A 6360-nucleotide genomic window follows, 5' to 3' on the forward strand; every position below is an offset into this window, starting at 1 on the left:
TCATATTGTGTGTGTCGTAATTCCCAAATGAAAGTTAATTTTGTTTTTGCTTCTCGCTTAGTTTGATGGAAATTAAAAAGACTTCCTCCTGCCCAAGACATCTTTAGTTTCTTGTAAATAGCGATCTTTTCAAAATATTATTCTTTATTACAGCGCGTATATATTCAAGTATGTTTTCATTTTAGAATTATAGTGTGACACAGTTAGGTATCTGTTATATTTCAATTTCTTTCAATATGAAATTATGTGACCAAAATATGTGTACGTAATGGTGATCAGCAGTGGCGTAATGAGCAAAAACAGTAAGGGGGCAGACAAAAAAATCCGCTTCACCGTACTCTAACATGCAGGCCCCGCTGAACGTTTTACAAATTGGGTGGGGGAGGCTAAAGTATTTACGATCATGTAGAACGTAGCCTAAATTAGTGTGGGTCTAGGGGCAATGCCCCTGGTGGGGGGGGGGGGGTCAAGGGGCGGAGCCCCCAGAAGCTCAGGGGGTATGGACATTTAATTACGGTCAGATGAGCATAATTTTATACCTTGTTCATGCTATGGCAGGTAACTAGTTGGCGTGTAGTCCAGGGGGATGAACCCCCTGAAACTCAGGGATTTGAGGTATTTTATATCGATCAGATAAGCATTCAGGGCCCCGCTCTAGGCCCTCTAGTGGGGACGATGGGCGAAGCCCCCAGAAGCTCAGTGGTTTTAGGCATTTAAACACGGTCAGATGAGTTTCAAGTCCGCCTTAAGGCCCTATATAGGTGGGGTTCAGGGGGCAGAGCCTCCGGAAGCTCAGGGGTTTTAGGCATTTAACTACCATAGTTAAATGCCTAAAACCTCTGGTTAGATAAACATATTTTGATACCGTTGTGACAATGGCCGTTCACTAATTGCCGTGGGTTCTAGGGGCTCTGCCCCCGGAAACTCAATGAGTTTAGGCTTTAGAATACGGTCAGATGAGTATCCAGGGGCTTCCTCAGGGCCCTTGGTTGGGTCCAGGGGGCAGAGCCTCCGGAAGCTTAGGGGTTATAGGAATTTTATCACGGTCAGATGAGCCTATTTTGATACCCCATTTTTATTATTATTATTTTTTTTTTTTGGGGGGGGGGGGGGAGGGGAGAGCCCTTACATGTTACATGTCTATTTTACTACTACCATTATTACTACTACTACTACTACTACTACTACTACTACTACTACTACTTCTACTACTACTACTACTACAACTACTTCTACTACTACTACTACTAGTACTACTACTACTACTTCTACTACTACTACTACTACTACTTCTACTACTACTACTACTACTATTACTACTACTTCTACTACTACTACTACTACTACTACTACTTCTACTACTAATGATACTACTCGTATACTACTTCTTGTCCTATTACGCCTACGTATATCAGTATTACTGCCATCGATGATAGTTTAATGTCACAGTTAACAACTAAATTAGTAATACCCTTTGTAAAACTGCTACTACCACTCCTACTACTGTTGCTGCTGCTGCCGCTGATTGCAACACTAACAATCGGATAAGTGTAGAAATAGCAGAGATACAAATGTAAGAGGTAAAACGTCAGTAACAGCAAAGGTAAAACAGAGGAAGTAGTAATAAAGTAGTTGTAGTAGGAGTGGTAGGAGTAGTAGTAGTAGTAGTAGAGGTAGTGGCACAAATGGTAGTAGTGGTTATAATGGCAGTAGTACACTGCAAAATCGTTGTGTAACGGCTTCACACACCAGTTGGATGGTTCACTCCTCACATAGGGGTTGTGTCAAGTTGTGTAAAGAATTTACACAGCTGCTTTTGTTTTAACACAACTTAACACAATCCCTGTGTAAGGACTAATGAGAGAACCATCCAACTATTGTATAAAGTCATTACACAACTAATTTGCAGTGTAGTAGTAGTAGTAAATGTAGTAGTTCTAGTACACTCTAAAACTGAGGTGCTGTTTTTCGCACTTGGAGGACTATACTCAAAACAGAACAAAGGGCCTCTTTAAGGTTGCACCCATCTTTCGACTGCCTCTAGTTTCACTTTGTTTTATATGTGTGTGTGTTACTGTATCATTGTTTAATGAGGGTTTCAAATCCACTCTGAAGTTATTTTTTTTCTTAAAAATTCTCAATTTCTTTGGTTATTCTCATATTGTCTATTTATTTGTCCTCTAACCCTCAATCTCTTTCTCACGTTTTCTCTCACTTTTTACCTACATTCTCTACCATTCACCTTTCCTTCTATAACCTGTTTTGTCTTCGCCATACATATCCCACTTTGTATTTATATTTCTGTCAGTTTCCCTCCCTATTTTACTTGTTAAGTATACTATAAGTCATTTGAATGTCACTTACTTGAATGTGTATGTATACATGTGTTTTAATTTCTTGTTAATATTTGTCTTCCTGTTGTAAGTTCTACATTACGGTTGTGTATTATGTATATTTTGTTTAGTTCTTTTGGATATACGATCGTTTGTATTGATTTCTTCCGGGGCCCTCACGAAGAGCATTTTATTTTAAGCTGAAGAGGCAACCCTGTTTTTAAAAAAAAAGGAAAATAAATAGATAAAATAAATATGCATAGCACCTTTAGGCTGCTCATATATTCTGATTGCTCTTGCGTGCTGCTTTTATAGCGCAGGTGCATGTGCTACCCGAATACAGCAACCACACATTTGCTACTTATTTTTCACTAAGTCTCTATAAGGGTGTTATTTATTAGCACCGTCAGAGCTAGTTTCAGCACTTTTCAAGTGTACTTATACTAAGTGAATGATGTTACAGTGCTGATTAGGCACCACAACAGGTTGTAATAACTATGCTTGTCATTTAGTTAGAAGCTCAAAAGAACTTTATTAGTTCAAACATTTCTGTCTAGTCTCATTTACTGATAATTCTTCTCTTTTCATGTCCATACTCTCTTGCACTATTGCTCGCTTATTGATCTTTCCACTAAGACTATATCTGCTTTCATTAATTTGTGCAGGTCATGATGGTTGGAAATTCGGAATTGCGAGAAGGGTATCAATAATATCTTTGAAAGTAAGTACTCCTTTTTTAATTTAAGTATTAGGACACTGAACCGTCAACACATTTTAATCATACGCTATACTAATTGCAAGTTATAAAACAATTTTCATAGAAACATCAACATAACGATTATTAAACACCATACACCGTGCAAGAGTTTTAATTCATTTATCATTTATTCTACAAGGTTTTATGGAAGAATAATTACAAACCAACAATCTTACTAACAGTTACTTTACAATGATACAGTCCGTCTAAAAAGTAAACCAAAATTAGAGTTTAACTATATCCGCATTATTTTTCCTTTTTGATATTATGGATGATTTGATTTGATTTGATTTGATTTGACCTATTGGTTTCTGCATCTTTTTTTTTTTTCATCATACATTTTCATGAACATAATATGTTTTGATACAATATTTTAAGTGTATATAATTTTATATAGATAATAAACGAATTTAAACAAATATATTGAATGCATAATTAACACATATTAGATGCAGGAGGGCTACAGAAAGTATATTAATTCGGATAACACTAAAGCTATTTGAATAATCTTACGTTTGAGTGAGCACTGGCGAATTGAGAAAAACTGGTTTGCTCTAAAAAAAAAATAGCTTTGGATTGGATGAAACTGCACATCAGGCAGTTATTGTATCTTCTTTGTTTACTATATCTTTAATAATTGATTGGAACAATTGTTATCTTTAATCTTATGTATAGGGCTTAATATAGGGCTTATAGGGCTCTGCTATGCCCGAGTTGCATATCTAGAAATTGGCAAAGGAAAGGGGCGGGGTCCTCCCAAAACAGGTGTTCAATACTTGTATCTAGACACCTCCATTCATGTACTCCCATAGCAAGTTTTGCTGTAGTTTACCTTGCTATTCAAGAAAAAGCTATCCTGTAATTCAACGATGCCTCATCATTGCAAGGGATTGATTTCCATTACATTTTTGCGTTGATTGTTTTGAAATTATCGAATTTGCTTATCTTTTTCTGTCAATGTTTAATTCATCTTTAAAAGTCGCAAGACCCAAGAAAAGGTAAATGTGAAGGTACCCAAGTACAGGTGTTACATCGTGAGTCAGAAATTCAGACATGAAATATATATATTGATCCACATAATGCTTTAAAAAAAATTAAAGCTGGATGTAAGAGATATCGATATGCATTACACTGCATATTTTTCACATGCTCCAGACAACATCGCATATTGGAAATTAGAATTGAAATTAAAATTGCATGTCTAAAGTTTTCGTTCGTCTGTTATTAAATTTTGTCAAAATGATAAACACAAAGATGGAAATCTTGTGTAGAAAACAAAAGAAGATTGACCTGAACAAAAAGAAGTTTTTCTAAAGAAGCCAGTGCTAACTCTAGTTTAAAATAATATTGATATTTTACTATCATCCGATTGAAAAGAACCTCACCCATGTTTGTGTAATAAGAAATTAAGTCATGCAGATATTATGAAATTGTGATTTGTAAACATATTTTCAAAGTGTGTATATTTGTAGACGCACTGTACAGAGATGTGTACACAGTGTAATTTATACTATTTGTTTTGTTACAATTATGTCTATCATAACATTTTACCATTGCTCACTTTTCATCACAAACATGATCATACGCTAGCTCTATAATTTCCTACAATATATAAAGCAAAGCATGCAACAACTGATGAGCAACAAAAAGCTTGTTTCAACAAATTTGGGTAAAAGAATAATTTACATTTATCAACCGCTTACAATAGCACGTTCTATACATTAATATAAACTACATGCTACGATCTTCCCAAAAGTGTTTCTGGTAACATTTATTATAATTCTTATTTAGTTTCATGATATCTCCATTATAACAAGGACTACATAGACATTGAATGCATAAAGTAACCACCTATTTAGTGGAATACACTTGTTACACTATTGTACATTACATTTAAATTTAAAATTATAACATTTCTGTTACTTATAGCACAGAGCTTTTTTCTTCCAGTTAAGTATAATTGTGAATAGCTGGAGTTGAACGGAACTACATAAAGTACACTGTTAACATAGATACGCAGAATGCTAAGGACCAAAAACAAAGCAAACGCACCAATAAAGAATATGTAACGTGATATACGAAAAAAGAGATCGTTGCTTATTATTAGCTATCAGTTGAAGATGAAATTCACAAGAAATAGAAGTATACATACATATACATATAAAATCAAGAAAATGAAATAAAACGGTCTTACAATCTCTCAATTTTACAATGCCCAGTACGTTCCCAGTATAAAAGCCTCGTTCAGATTATAATGCGTTAAACTTTGGCGGTTTTATTAAATGATTACAGAAAATGTAATACGCTTTAATGTACATGTACAAGTATGTATCTTTTAACACACAGCTCAGTGGATACGCGCAGGATCTTTACTGAGTGCAATTGCCATTCATTTAGTTTTCGGGGGTTTACCGCGTTGTATCTGAACGAACCTTAAAATAAAAATCTAATTGATAATTAAGATTATTGTAAAAACCGTATGACATCTACATCTGTAGGAATGCAAAACCTTCATAAAAGATCATATTAAATAGATTTGTTTTCTGTTTCTTTATTTAAATTCAATACAAATTTCTCATACCGGAGAGGTGTGGGTGTTTGTTGTTTTTTTTTTTTTTTTTTTTTTTTTTTTTTTTTTGGGGGGGGGGGGGGGAGGGAGGGGCTTTGGTTCAAAAGTCCGAACATTTATTTAATAAGAAAGTTCATTATTCAGGAAAATTGAACATTTGGATTATTATACCCAAGGAAAGTAATGATGGTACGGTGCGCGCATGTGTTTTCTTTAATTGCGCTCATTGGTAATGCGCGCTTAATTAGTGTGCTTTTGGATATTAAGCTTCAGTGAAAGTGCATTGCCCTGTGTAGATAGTACCTCTATCTTTAGTGAGAGTGCATTGTACTGTGTAGATAGTAGTACTGTCTACACAGTGTAACGAACTTTTTGCTTCTCCCATCAATAATGGGCGAACTATCTTTCATCACGTGATTTACTTTTGACCAATCGTAGAGCGAGATTATTAGTATGTGGGATATAAAATATCAATAACATTTAAATCTCATTTCCCCCAGAATGATACATTTCATCAAGTCTTTATTTATAAAATACGGATTTGATAGTCCCTTTCATTTTATATACTGCCCAATGCACATTTGTTTATGAAAAATATATTGTTATCATTTCATGCGAGTCATTCAAGTAAAAAAAAAAGAATTCCTAGAAATATTATTTGCTATTTCTATGATCCAAATATACTATTTCAATACCTTCAC

This window comes from Strongylocentrotus purpuratus, unplaced genomic scaffold (genome assembly GCF_000002235.5).
Source record: "Strongylocentrotus purpuratus isolate Spur 01 unplaced genomic scaffold, Spur_5.0 spur5_scaffold_1, whole genome shotgun sequence".
NCBI classification, from domain to species: Eukaryota; Metazoa; Echinodermata; class Echinoidea; order Camarodonta; family Strongylocentrotidae; genus Strongylocentrotus; species Strongylocentrotus purpuratus.